Below are 15,504 nucleotides of genomic sequence, written 5' to 3' on the forward strand. Positions count from 1 at the left end.
TCACTTGAACTTGGGAGATGGAGGTTGCGTTGAGCCGAGATCTCACCGTTGCACTCCAGCTTGGGCAACAAGAGTGAAACTCCATCTCAAAAAAAAAAAAAGAAAAAAAAAAAAAAAAAGAAAAGCTAGATCCAAATTATTTTTCACAAAATTGAGACCTGTCCACAAGACTAGACTTTGTTTGCACTGATAGGTAATCCAATAAAGACTGTGGAACACAATTTTGGGTAAAGCAGTTTCTATAGCAGTTTGATGTTTAAAATCCTCATTTATCCACATCCCCTTTTTTCTGTGCTTCAAATGAGTTTCATTGTTTACATTTTAGTAAGAACTGGCTGTACTGTAGAGAAAAGTAAAATCTCCGAGTGGTTTTGAATTAGTGAATTTTATTTCAACACCAATAGCTTAATAATGGCATATTTGAGTGTTGGGGTGATCAGACCCAACACCAGGTCGTGGGGGCGACAAAGTCCTGTGGAGTCACAGAAATGAGAAAAAGACAGTTTGAGAGAGAAACTGGGACTAAGTGGCCATCACGAGTGTGGAGGCTGCGAAGGCCCTGAGCTCTGGGAGCCCACGCTATTTATTGGTGCTCAAACAAACAGGTAGTGAAGATGTGGGGGTTGAAAGGAAACGGTGTATCAAGTGAAAGAGAAACATATGGCTACTTTAGATAATGGGAGTGCTAAAAGCAAGGAGCCAGCAAGTCTAGCAGACATACAAGTCCTGTTGTCTCCCAACACTCAGCTTCTCACCCAACATTCGAGGCTGGGCGCAGTGGCTCACACCTGTAATCTCAGCACTTTGGGAGGCCGAGGTGGGTGGATCACAAGGTCAGGAGTTCGAGACCAGCCTGGCCAATATGGTGAAACCCCATCTCTACTAAAAATACCTGGGCGTGGTGGCAGGTTCCTGTAATCCCAGCTACTCGAGAGGCTGAGGCAGGAAAAGAGCTTGAACCTGGGAGGCGGAGGCTGTAGTGAGCTGAGATCACTGCACTCCAGCCTGGGTGACAGAGTGAGAATCTGTCTCTAAATAAATAAATAGCATATTCAAAATAGGCAGAAACAAAAATAAAGAGAGAAATAGCTTTAGGAGACTCTACTTAACTCTATAGTTGCAGCTTAACCATTTAAAATCCGCATTTTTTTGTTGTAATTTTACCATCAGTCAAAAAATGTGCACAAGAAAGGGCCATACATAATAGGTAACCAGCTGGAGTCCTAAAAAAGCTGGCATGCTTTGAACTTCTGCAGGTGTTTCTATCCTTTCTCTGTTTCCTGCTCTAATGATTTCTCAGGGGCCAGCCTTATTGCAACAACAGCACATTTGCTATCCTTATCCTACTTTGATATCTTAGCCTCTTGCAATATGCGCTTAGTCCCCGCCACATTTTCTGAGTATCCCTATACTTCCGCAGCAGTCCACAAAGGTTGAGCGATGGAGCAATTCCACCCCACCTGCATGTTGCCGACCACCCCAGGATTACCCCTGCAGATGCCCTTTCCTGACTCATTGTTTGGTCTCTCAGATCCTGTTTGTGATGCCTATTGTTATGAGCAAAACTTGGGACTGTAACGTCCCCCTAAATTGGGAAGGAGCCAACAGACCAAAGAATGACTTGGACAAGTACAGCTTGACAAGTAAGATGAATTTATTAGGACTTACACACAGGGTACTCCTGGATGTAGCAGGACAGCTCCAGAGATCCATGCAGCCTCCTGTCTCTAAATGGCTTTTTTTTTTTTTTTTTTTTTTTTTTAACCAAGTCTCGCTCTGTCTCCTAGGCTCGAGTATAGTGCTGCCATCTCGACTCACTGCAGCCTCCGCCTCCTGGGTTCAAGTGATTCTCCTCCCTCAGCCTCCCGAGTAGCTGGGATTACAGGCACCCGCCACCCCATCCTGCTAATATTTGTATTTTTAGAAGAGACTGGGTTTCACTATGTTGGCCAGGCTGGTCTCGAACTCCTGGGCTCAAGCAATCCACCCACCTCGGCCTCCCAGAGTGTGGGATTACAGGCATGTGCCACCGCACCCAGCCTCTAAACTGCTTTTAAGCTTATTTTCTGGCTATTTGTCTACTGTGTTTGAGTGATGAGACTGTTTTTCTTAGTAGGTTCCTAGATACTCTCCCGGATGTTTGGGTTCTTAGGGACACCTACTCTTTGGCTGGGCACCATGGCCTTGGCTCACCACCTGGCTTTCAGGATTCAGGCAGTGGACATACATCCTTACGTAATCTGGTGGGGGATTCATCACACTACGGAAGGGAAAAGAGGAAACCCATGAGGTGAGAGGCAGTGTGCTGGGTAGTGGAGCCTCAAGGATGCTCAGGATTTAGATGCTCAGATCTGGATGTGTCCCAGGTCCCCAATGCATCTGTGCTTCCTCCAGGTACTACAGAAGAATGAATGCCCCTTACTCTAAAGTGAGGCAACAGAAGGTGTCAATCCTTCGAGTTCAGTTGTTCACAAAGCATAGGTCCATCAGAATCATCTGGATGACTTGTTGAAACATATTGGAACATCCTTTCGGAATTTCTGATTTAGTGGACCTGGGGTAGGGCCCAAGAATTTGCAGTTCTAACAGGTTTCCAGATTATACTGATGGTGATCCATGGACCAAATTCCAGAACCTCTTACAAGAGACCCAGCTTGTCTTGTCTGAGACTTTTGTGACTCACTGAGTCTCTGAACGGTCTCAGCATTTTCTCAGGTGCATCTCTTAAACTGTATGTTTGAAGTTCGTTAGTCACATACAGCTGCTCTTTGAAACTGTCATAAGAAAGCCAACCCATCTGGTTGTCAGAGAGCAGTGTTAAATGCTCACACAAGAGGCAAGGCTGCATAGGGTTGGGCAGCTCCAGTTGCAGAAGGAAACACCAATTTAGCATGTTTGCTTTCTTGCTTTTTTTGCCTGCTTATTTTTAGCATATCTAGTTGAGAATCCAAAACAACAACAAAAAAAGACAAGACAGACCACAGATGAATGTGTACACTTTACAAGATTCTCAAGACAACAACAGCAACAAAGTTTCTGAGTTTATGAATCTAAGTAGCATTTTACTCCCAGGATCTGAAGTTCAAGTTCTGATCCCTGTGCACCCAAATTACGTCTTTCTCCTCCAGGTAGAAAGCTACCAAAATCCAGCTTTTTCCTGGGCATGCTCTTTATAGCATATGCAGCTGACTCTTTTGCTACTGGCACACTGCTATTGGATAAAAAGAAGTCTTGGCCGGGCACAGTGGCTCACACCTCTAATCCCAGCATTTTGGGAGACCAAGGCAGGTGGATCTCCTGAGGTCAGGAGTTGGAGACCAGCCTGGCCAACATGGTGAAACCCTGTCTCTACTAAAAATACAAAAATTAGCCTCGTGTGGTGTGGCAGGCGCCTGTAATCCCAGCTACTAGGGAGGCTGAGGCAGGAGAATCGCTTGAACCTGGGAGGTGGAGGTTGCTGTGAGCCGAGATTGCACCATTGCACTCCAGCCTCAGCGACAAGAGCTAGACTCCAAAGAGCGAAACTCCGTCTTTAAAAAAAAAAAAAAAAAAAAAAAAAAAAGTCTCAAGCGCAGAACCGTGAAAAAGCTAAAGTTGTTATACAACTGGAGAGTGAATGATTCAACATTTTGTTAATCATTGACCTTATTCTCTGTCCTACTCTAAGGAGGGCATAATGTGTGTCCCCTGCAATCGGTCATAGGAATAATGCTTAATGTCTAAACTAGCAGAGACTTGAGTGACAAAAAACAAAGAAGGAACCTATTTGAACTGGAGATAGAAGGTGGATGCTGCAGGACTGAGAGACTTTATGGATTTTAAAAGCAACAAAGATGGAGAGTGTCCTCAGGAAACACACACACACACACACAGGTAGTGTAAGAGATGGATGTTGCCTTTCACCAAACTATTAAGTAGAGAAGGAGAAGCAGGAATTATGCTTGTTTGTTTGTTTTTATTTGTGGGAAGTAGGATGGTATCCAGAAGGGGATGAAGCTGTTTGGTTTTGGACAAGAATTTAAAATACTTAAAGGCAACTTCATGGAAATGTCTGATAAACATGATCTGTGGATCGGCCATTGCACTCCAGCCTTGGTGACAGAGCGAGACTCCGTCTCAAAAAAACAAAAAAAAAAAGTTGGTAAGGATTTTTTTTTGTCTATGTTCTGTTTCAACTTATGTAGATTATTATAAATTGATGTAACCCACGTGAGAGGAAAATGTGAATATAAAAATGCAAAGCCCTAACATTTGCTCACACACACACACACACACACATACACAAATCTTCTGAAATTTCATTATTTTCCCCTTTTCTCCCTTTAAAGACAGACCTATTATTATCTAGGGACAGTGAAAATGAGAAAAGGAGAATAAAAGGGAAGAAAATGGAAGAGAGGAAGCTAAGCACATATTTCTGGGTATATTTTGCAGAAGACACAGGATGCAAAGTACAAGTGGAAGAGAAAGTGGGGATGGAGCCAAAGTTGAGACAAAAAAGGGGGCAGAAATAAAAGAAGGAAAATGGAGCCAGTCAGAAATTGCCCTTCTCTGAGCAGAAGAAACTGTAGAGAATAGTTCTGAATGATAACCAGGTAAAGGAGATCAGAAATAGAGTGGGAAGCAGGTTAGGAGGCTTAACATTTTCAGGTTAGCAAGGTGAGATTTAAAAGGAGAGGAAAAAACATCTCCATGAACTCTCAGTTCTTATTTTTATTTTAGAATTAGAACCCTGTGAGAAAGCTGACAATTGTATTTTAGCTCACAAAGATCTCAAACCCTAATATTGTCACTATCCAGGATCTAAACCTTTTAGCTCTTTTGTGGCCTCTCTGGAGGAAGGATTAGGACCATGAATCATGGTATCATCCACATCTGTCCTTGGGCAGTTCTGGAAGATGTCCTAAGCCCCAGGTGACCTGATTCCAATTCATTAAAAAGGTGAGCCACATATATTCTTTCAACAGTAAGTGTCCCAATGCTGATGATGAAGATGAGAAAATATCTTCCAGTAGCTTAATTTTGTTTCAGTTTCAATACTTTCAATATATCCAGTTTCAATAGTTGCATATAACTTCAAATATTTGGCTTTAATTGAAAATGTTCACCAAACTTTGAAAATGGGGAGAGAGAGTTGCACTTATTACAGTTTTTTGTATGTGTATTGCATCAAACACTTATAATGTGTCTTGTACAGGTTCCAGTTTCCAGTTATTTAAAGGGATTGAGAACTTCAAGACTGAATCTGAGTGGAGACTCTGACATATAAATACAGACTTATCCAATTGGGATCATACTGCATATGTTTTTATTATTTGCTTTATTCTCAACATTGTATTCAGAACATCTTCCCATGTTATCAAAAATTATTTTAGAACAGAGAATCCTCTTCAGTTTTTACATTTGTCCTTGTACTTGTTCATCATGGCGATATTATGTTTTGTTAATGGTTGCTGCATAGACAGGGCGCAGTGGCTGGCTCTTGTAATCCCAGCACTTTGGAAGTAAGAGACGGCTGGGTCTCTTGAGTCCAGGAGTTCCAGAGCAGCTTGGGCAGCATGGCGAGACCCCAGCTATACAAATACAAAAAAATTAGCTGGGCGTGGTGGCGCGCGCCTGTAGTCCCAGCTACTCAGGAGGCTGAGGTGGGAGGATCCCTTTAGCCCGGGAGGTCGAGGCTGCAGTGAGCCGTTATAGCGTCACTGCACTCCAGCCTGGGTGACAGAGTGAGACCCTGTCTCAAAAATAATAATAGGCTGGGCGCAGTGGCTCACGCGGTAATCCCAGCACTTTGGGAAGCCGAGGAGGGCGGATCACTTGCGGTCAGGAGTTCCAGACCAGCCATGGCCCAACATGGTGAAATCCCGTCTTTACTAAAAATGCAAAAATTAGCCGGGTGTGGTGGCGCATGCCTGTAGTCTCAGCCATTCGTGAGGTTGAGGCAAGAGAATTGCTTCCGGGAGGCGGAGGTTGCAGTGAGCCCAGATCGTGCCACTGTGCACTCCAGCTTGGGTGACAGAGCAAGACTCTCTCAAAAACAAAACAACAACAACAAAATAATAATAATAATTGCTGTATCTTTAGGCAATCTTTGCAGTTTTTACAGTAGATGTTAAGCTACCTTTCTAAAATGCAGTGGGACATTTTGTTGTTTTTGGGTTCTGCAACAGTTTATGTAAACCTGTATTGGAATGACAAGAAGCACGATATTATTCCAAATCTTGTACTCATGCTAGTTCATATCCTATGCCACTCTGTGGTCTCTTCCTCATCAATGTCCCTTCCTCATCAATGTCCCTGGGTTCCTGAGCAAAGCCTAAAGTAAGACACTCTAAAAATTTTGACTGAATATTCGGCAATAATTTGAGCTTGGTCTTAACCCCAAAGAAAATACTATAGAAGAAAACACTAGGAAAAATAGAAGTTGATGGGATTCTCTTTGTTGAAGAGTGTAGGGTTCAGGAAGGGAGAGATTTTGCTCGGATTTCATTGTGTTAGAATAACATGTCATTTTCAAGGAACCAAAATCATACTGTGTAATGGACAGACCGGTGTTACAGTACTACTTAAGGGTCGGACGTTTCACATCTTTCCTATCCCATCCACACTTTTGGTGACTGTGGGGTTCCCCCCAAACACCCTATTGTTCTGTGGATTAATCCACAGCGAGCTGGTGACGCGTTCTTGTCAAGACCAAGTCAAACTTGGGAAGTCTTCAAGTCAGGAATGGAAGTCACTAAGCTCCATGTAAATAAACAGTATATGTGAACTGAATAACCTACTTTGTTCCGGCCTTACGCCAACCCTGCACTTCCAACAGAACCATCTTTGAAGTTTCCTGGCCATCACTGACCCGCCTCCAGCGTCGCCATCATTCCTTTCACACACCCCACTTGCCGAAAGTACGTTCTGTGCGCTCTCTCACCCTCCTCTTGATTGTTTTCCCTAAGGGGTGCAGCATCAGTTCAGAACTGACAATCTCCCTATCCCACTTCTCGAAGCCATTTATCAGAGATTTCAACAGGGTTCACCGCTGATGACCCATCTAACTGCTCGTCCTCTCAGTTTCTGACAACTGCGTATTAGTATTTGCAAGTTTTAGAAGGTGTTGTAAATAGTTTTTAACTGTTAGTGAATTTTAATTTCAAACGAGGAACTTTTTATTAAACCGGATCTTTGAAGTCAGCACTTAAAAAGCCCCCTTCCCCACCATGTTACATTCCCTTTGTGTGCTATGTAAGCATTTCCTTTCGGCGGTTGGCCGCGTGGCCTAATGGATAAGGCGTCTGATTCCGGATCAGAAGATTGAGGGTTCGAGTCCCTTCGTGGTCGTCGTTTTGCGTTCTCTGCTTCGAAAGATATTTGTTGATTCAGAGCATTTTCCCTTTTCTTGCACCGGTCTGGCTGCCAATTAACAACTAAAGGTAGAAGTCTTATTTAACGAGTATATACGGTGTGCCTGCCCTGTGACAACTGCTTTATAAAAGAACAAAGCAGAAATAGCACTTGGCCTCAAAGAGCTTACTTTCTACTGGACCTAACAGTTGAAATCAAGCAAACGCTGGGAAGAAAAAAAAAATTGTTTCCACTCCTGTGAAAAAAATAAGTACGAGGATAAAATAAAAAAATAAGGGATGGGGACTTCTTTAGGAAGCATCCACCCTCCTGGAGGTCCTGAAGAAATGCTATTTAGCTGAAAAATGAGTATTTTTCAGGCAGAAGGAATAGCATTTGTTAATTCACTGAGAATCTGAAATCACTAAGTATTTTCAAAGTTCAGGTTGCTGAACTCTTGTGTGTATGTGTTTGGAGCTGGGGGTGGGTGGGGGCGGGGGAAGGAGTGGAAATCACTACAGAGAAAAATCAACAAAAAGGGATAAAGGGAGTTAAATTTCTGGGAACAAGATCTCTCACAGAGATTCTCTATGGCTGAGACTCTGAACATGGTTTAAAATTAGTGTTCTCCAGATTTTCACTAACTACCAAAAAAGGTAACTGTCATCACCTGGCAAATCATCATCACTTAAGCCTAAAGGCAGTAACCACCAAAAGCTTTAATCCAAACTGAGCTGTCCTCTAGTGCAACCTGTATTAGAGTAGTCATGATAGGTTGAATTTTTGCAAGTGGGCCAATGCCATAAATTGATCTGAACATTACTGCAAAGAAAGCACAGTGAGAGCAGGATCAAGCAAGTTTTCATCATTTTTAATTGAGCTCCAGTCGCTTCTTGAGGAAAAGAAAGCTAAAATTGATTCTCAAGAACATTTGTTTCTGTGAGAATATGTGGTAACTGAATAAGAATTCTTTAAAAAGAAACAACGCAATTCCCAGATTTAACACCAACGCCAGTTAACATTTACCGAATGCATACCCTGTAGCTGCACTATTCCAACTATGAGAAATATATTAATAGTCTTCTTTTACAGATGTAGAAACTGACACCTAAAAGGGTATAATACATTGCCCAACACAACTAATAAAGGGTAAAGCTGGAAACTTAACCAAAATATTTTATTTCTGGAGCACAAGTCTCAATGTTTAGAACAAATTTTTATTGTTTAATGGCACGATGTAGTGTGGTAAAATATATATAACATAAAATGTCACTTTAACTTTTTTTTTTTTTTGAGACGGAGTTTTGCTTTGTCGCCAGGCTGGAGTGCAGTGGCGCGATCTGGGCTATCTCGGCTCATTGCAACCTCTGCCTCCCGGGTTCAAGTGATTCTCCTGCCTCAGTCTCCCGAGTAGCTGCGAGTACAGGCGCATGCCACCATGCCCAGCTAATTTTTTCTACTTTTAGTAGAGACGGGTTTCACTGGGTTAGCCAGGATGGTCTCCATCTCCTGACCTCGTGATCCACCCGCCTCGGCCTCCCAAAGTGCTGGGATTACAGGCGTGAGCCACCGCACCCAGCCCTTGTTTTGGCATTTTAAAGAGACAGGGTCTCATTCTCACCGCAGTCTTGAACTCCTGGGCTCAAAGAATCCTCCTGCCTCAGCCTCCCGCGTAACTAAAACTACAGTCATGTGTCACAACACCTGGCTAATTTTTAATTTTTTGTAGAGATGTGGGGGGCAGCATGGTCTCACCATGTTACCCAAGCTGGTTTTGAACTCCTGGTCTCAAGCAATCCTCCCGCCTTGACCTCCCAAAGTCCTTGGATTACAGGCATGAGCCTCAGCCTCTCACCTTTGTCTTTTTGAAATCGCCTATTCTAGATATTTCATATAAGTGGAGTTATACAGTACTTGTGTCCTTTCATACCTAGCCTATTTCATCACTAAACAAAATGTTTTCAAGATTCATCCATCTCACAGCATATACCAGCATATATCCTATAGTGTATGTATATTCATTTTTAAAATTTCTTATATTTTGATGCCTATTCTGCTTACGCAGTTTTATTTTTGTTATTTTGCTTATCTGCTCATCTGTTGATGGCTGGATTCTCCTTTTAGCTATTATGAATAATGCTGCAATGAACATTGGATTACAAGGATCTGTTTGAGTCTCTGCTTTCAATTCTTTTGGGTATACACCTAGGAGAATTGCTAAGTCATATGCTAAACCCATGTTTAGCTTTTTAAGGGAACCACCAAACCGGTTTCCACAGTGGCTTTATCATTTTACATTCTCACCAACAATGCATGAAAGTTCCGGTTTATCCACATCTTCACCAACACTTTTTCATTGGCCATTTTCCTGATTATAGCCATCCAAGAAAGTTTGAAATGGTACCCTACTTTGGTTTTGATTTGCATTTCCCTAGTGAATAAAGACACAGAGTACTTTCCAAGTGCTTATTGCCTATTTACATATTTTGTTTGGAGAGGTGTCTATTTGAATTCTTTGTGCATTTTAAACTGAGTTGCCTTGTTGATTTTGTGTTCTAAGGTTTGGTTTTTGTTTTTTTGGATATATCTGGATGTTAGACCCTTATCAAACATGTGATTTCCAAGACATTTTCACCAATTCTATGTGCTCTTAACACTCTAATGTCCTTTGATGCACAAAAGTTTCTTTTGATGAAATTCCATTTATCATCTATTTGTTGTCTTTCAGATGGAGCTCATTGTCGCCCAGGCTGGAATGCAGTAGCATGATCTGAGCTCACTGCAGCCTCTACCTCCAGGTTCAAATAATTTTTCTGCCTCAGCCTCGTGTCCAGAATTGGTGGGTTCTTGGTTTCACTGACTTCAAGCATGAAGCTGCAGACCCTCGTGATGTTATTTTTTAAAGACAGTGTGGCTGGAGTTTGTTGTTTCTGATGTTCACCCATGTTCTGAGTTTCTTCCCGCTGGTGGGTTCCTGGTCTGGCTGGCTTACAAGGAGCGAAACATGCAGACCTTCAGCATAAGTGTTGCAACTCTTAAGATGGTATGTCTGAAGTTGTTCATTTCTCCTGATGCGCTCATGGTTCTTGCCGGTTTCAGGAGTGAAGCTACAAATCTTCACAGTAAGTGTTACAGCTCACATAAGAAGTGCAAACCTCAAAAAGCAAGCAACAGCAAAATTTATTACAAAGAACATAAAGAACAAAATATCCATAACAGAGAGATCGATTCCGAGCAGGTTACCGGGGCTGCTCCGGGCAGCCTGCTTTTATTGCCTTATCTGGCCCCACCCACATTCTGCTGATTGGTCCATTTTACAGAGAGCTGATTGGTCTGTTTTACAAAGAACTGATTAGTCTGTTTTGACAGGGTGCTGATTGGTGTGTTTACAATCCCTGAGCTAGACACAGAGTGCTGATTGGTGCATTTACAATCCTTTAGCTAGACATAAAGGTTCTCCAGGTCCCCACTAGATTTGCTAGATTCAGAGTGCTGATTGGTGTATCCACAAACCCAGAGCTAGACACAGAGTGCTGACTGGCACATATACAATCCTCTAGCTAGCCATAAAAGTCCAAGTCCGCACCCGCCTCAAGAGCCCAACTGGCTTTGCCTAGTGGATCCCGCACTGGGGCCACGGGCGGAGCTGTCCGCCAGTCCTGTGCCACGCGCCTGCACTCCTCAGCCCTTGGGTGGTCGATGGGACCCGGCACCGCGGAGCAGGGGGCGGCGCCCATCAGGGAGACTTGGACCGTAAGGGAGCCCACGGGTGGGAGGGTCGGGGGCGGGCAGGGGCATGGCGAGCTGCAGGTCCCCTGCGCTGACCCATGAGGAGGCGGCTGAGGCCCGGCGAGAATTCGACCGCAGTGCGGGCGGACGGGCAGTGCTGGGGGACCTGGCGCCCCCTCCGCAGCTGCTGGCCCAGATGATAAGCTCCTCACTACCTGCGCTCAAGACACCAATCCGCACTAGCTCATGGTTTGTGGATGCACCAATCAGCACTCTCTCTAGCTAACCTGGTGGGGACTTGGAGAATCTTTAGGTAAGGAGTGTGAATACACCAATCGGCACTCTGTATCTAGCTAACCTGGTGGGGACTTGGAGAATCTTTATGTCTAGCTAAGGGTTTGTGAATGCACCTAATCGGCACTCTGTATCTAGCTCAAGGTTTGCAAACACACCAATCAGCACCTTGTGTCTAGTTCAGGGTTTATGAATGCACCAGTCAGCACTCTGTAACTAGTTAACCTGGTGGGGACTTGGAGAATCTTTATGTCTAGCTAAGGGATTGTAAATACACCAGTCAGCACCCTGTATCTAGCTCAAGGTTTGTAAATACACCAATCAGCACTCTGCGTCTAGCTCAGGGTTTGTAAATACACCAATCACACTCTGTATCTAGCTAATCTAGTGGGGACTTGGAGAACTTTTGCGTCTCGCTCACGGATTGTAAACGCACCAATCAGTACCCTGCCAAAACGGACCAATCAGCTCTCTGTAAAATGGACCAATCAGCAGGATGTGGGTGGGGCCAGATAAGAGTATAAAGGCAGGCTGCCTGAGCGGGTGGTGGCTGTTTGGTTAGTGCTTTCTCCACATTGTGGAAGGTTTGTTTTTTTTTTAGCTGTTTGAAATGATTCCTGCTGCTGCTCAGTCTTTGGATGCGCATTGCCTTTGTGGGCTGTGATAATTGCCGTGAAAGTCTGCAGTTTCATTCCTGAAGCCAAGGAGACCATAAACTCACTGAGAGAAACCAATGACTCCAGACACATCCTGTTTAGAGCTGTTAACAGTTATTGCCAAGATCGGTAGTTTTCCCGAGTCAGCGAAAACACAAACCTACCTGAATGGAATGAAACTCTGAACATATCCAAACGTCAGAATGAACGAATTCCCCACACACTGCTCTTAAGAACTGCAACACTCACCGCCAGGGTCCATGGCTTCATTCTTGAAGTCAGTGAGGTCAAGAACCCACCAATTCCGTGGCACATTAGGATCACAGGTGTTGAGCCACAGTTCCTGGATGCGTGAAGATTTCTCTCAAGAGATTTCTAATGCTTATATCTGTTATATTTATGCTACATACTACAACATATATGTATACTATAATGTTTGTAATGCCTGAACCCCACCCATAAAAATGAACATGCCATAACCTGGTCATTGTGAGAACCATAAGTGTACCCAAATACATCGTAGTAGGTAGCAATGCCCTGGCAAAAGACTACTGCTTGTTAGTACAGATAAAGAATTAGCACAGATAAATTTTATTCAGTGCCCAAATAAGGTATTTTAAGGCTCAAGTGGGGCCAGGCACGGTGGCTAACACCTGTAATCCCAGCACTTTAGGAGGCCGAGGTGGGTGGATCACGGGGCCAGGAGATCGTGACTATCCTGGCTAACACGGTGCAACCCCATCTCTACTAAAAATACAAAAATTAGCTGGGTGTAGTGGCGGGCGCCTGTAGTCCCAGTCCCAGCTGCTTGGGAGACTGAGGCAGGGAGGGGAAGGTTGCAATGAGCTGAAATCTCGCCATTGCACTCCAGCCTGGGCAACAGCGAGACTCCATCTCAAAAAAAAAAAAAAAAAAAAAAAAAACTCAAGTGTTGTACTCCATAGTTTCCCTTTAATGAAAAGCTGATTGCTTTTTTGAAGAGAACTTCGTATTTTTTGTCTCAGAGTTTCCTTTTAAAAGAAGCAGGTCAGGCGCGGTGGCTGACGCCTGTAATCCCAGCACTTAGAGGCTGAGGCAGGTGGATCACGAGGTCAGGAGTTCAAGACCAGCCTGGCCAAGATGGTGAAACCCCGTCTCTACTAAAAATACAAAAAATTAGCTTGGCATGGTGGCACGCTCCTGTAATCCCAGCTACTCCGGAGGTGGAGAATTGCTTAAACCTGGAGGGGCGGAGCTTGCAGTGAGCCGAGATCGCACCACTGCACTCCAGCCTGGGTGACAGAGCGAAACTCCGCCGCAAAATAAATAAATAAATAAATAAATAAGAAGCATATGTTAGTTTGTTTCCACAGTAAGTGAAGACAGGCCATGTCACAAAAAGACGGGGAACAACACTCGACTGTAGCTCGTAGACAAAGGAAACCTTGAGAAGTTTAACACTGTATCATAGTTTTAGACAGAACACAATAATTACATTGTTAGAACAAAGTACTTAAAGAACTGATGTTACTTTTTTTTTCTTTATTTAAGAGCATAACTTAACAATAGTCCCACTTGGTCAGGCCTATGATCCCCCCAGTCTATTACTGTATGATTCTGAAGCTGTGGGAGGAAGCAATGCCCTCCTACATATCAACTCATGAATTACATATACATCTTCAAAAGATCAGAGATTTCCGTTTTAACCATCTCGTCAATATTTCTACATAAGTTTAAAATACTTTTATTTTCACTTTATGCCACTTCTTAAAACTGAATTTCAGCAAGTACACTATGTAAGTCCAGGATTTAATTCTATTTATTTTAATTTAACTCATTTCAATAAACATTTATGGAATGCAAATGCCAATCACTATGCCAGCTACATGCATACAAAGATGAGGAAGAACCATCTGGTTCCCTTTCTCTCAATTTGTACCAACATCACTAGATCTGTGTGACAGTCTGGGAATAGGACTACACATAGTGGTCCAGGTTTTGAACAGAGACAAGAAAACAATTTATTTCTTTTTTAATTTTTATTTTAGTTTTAGTTTTAGTTTTTTGAGGAGGGGTCTCACTCTGTTGCCCAGGCTGGAGTGCAGTGGCATGAACACAGCTCACTGCAACCTATTCCTCCTGGGCTCAAGTGATTCTCCCACCTCAGCCTCCCAAGTAGCCAGGATTACAGGCCTGCGCCACCACGCCTAGCTAATTTATTTTTTGTAGAGACAAGGGTCTCACTATGTTGCCCAGGCTGGTCTCGAACTCTTCGACTCAAGTGATCCTCCTGCCTCAGCCTCCCAAAATGCTGGGATTACAGGTGTGAACCACTGCACCCAGCCGACAATTGATTTCTTAATACCTTTCAACTGATACCCAGTATTTTATAAGCCTTATTGGATATAGTGAGCATCTTTTCCTGAAAGAGAGAGCAGGGAATCACAAATATTACAAAGCTCTGTTTTTCACAAAGGAAGTCTCAGGAGTGAGTGACCATTTCGCCTACCCTCTGAATATCAAAGTTTTCAAACATCTACAGGCTCACACAAAATACTCTTCATTTCCCATCTAAGAGTGGGGAACTTAGAACTGGTCACTGGGTGAGACTGACCCTTTCCTTAAGGAGGATAATGACTGAAAACACATTTATTTCTGCTAAAACAAGTTCTAGCCAACCCATTTCCTGGGCATGCTCTTGACAAATTTACTAATGTTAAGTGAGGCAAGAAGCTGCCATTCAAACATTTCAAAATTGTTATATTCAAAATATTTCCCTTCTATATCTACTCTCTAAAGGTCAATTACTAGAGAAACACACAGTTTTACACACATTCATCAGAGGTATATATCTTTTTTCTCTGGTATGGGTTTTCTTTTTAATGTCTAAAAAGGTTCTGATGGGAAATAAGACCTTCATTTTGAGTAAAGCATTTTCCATATTCAGGGCAATGAGGAAGTCTTTCCCCTGTATGAATGTTGGGATAGTTAATGAAGTGTGAGCTCTCAATGCAGACTTTCCCAAATACTTTACTTTTATAAGGCTTCTCTCTTGTGTGCAGTCTCTCATAAGATGACAGACCTCCATTGTGACTAAAGCTTTCTCCACATTCTTTAAAGTGATAAGGTTTCTTTCAGTGTGTACTCTATGATGCTTAAGAAAGAGTGGGCTCTGATTAAAAGCTTTCCCATGCATAAGATATTTGTAGGGTTTCTCTCCAGCATGTATTCTCTGATGTTTGAGATGGTCAGAATTCTGAAGGTCTTATTGCATATATTACACTTGTGGATTTCCCTCCAGTATGAAGCCTCTGATGTTTACTAAGATCTGAGCTCCAAATGAAAGTCTTGCCACACTGATCACATTCATAGGGTCTGTGAAAAGTACAGCTTCTATAATGCAGGCTTTCACGGTGAAGGCCCTTCTATGCTCATCACACTTATAAGGGTTCTCCCCAGTGTGGATCTTTTGGAGATAGAGGCTAGTGTTCCCACTGAAGGCTTGCCACAA

At 43.1% G+C, this 15,504-nt stretch overlaps 1 non-coding gene across 1 annotated transcript; it reads left to right on the top strand.

Annotated features, from left to right (window-relative positions):
- Window positions 1-7,259: 7,259 nt before the first annotated feature.
- On the top strand, window positions 7,260-7,332 carry TRNAR-CCG (transfer RNA arginine (anticodon CCG)). The gene has a single exon. It is a non-coding gene; the product is annotated as a tRNA-Arg (tRNA).
- Window positions 7,333-15,504: the final 8,172 nt, after the last annotated feature.

The sequence above is a fragment of the Gorilla gorilla genome, chromosome 5 (genome assembly GCF_029281585.2).
Source record: "Gorilla gorilla gorilla isolate KB3781 chromosome 5, NHGRI_mGorGor1-v2.1_pri, whole genome shotgun sequence".
NCBI classification, from domain to species: domain Eukaryota; kingdom Metazoa; phylum Chordata; class Mammalia; order Primates; family Hominidae; genus Gorilla; species Gorilla gorilla.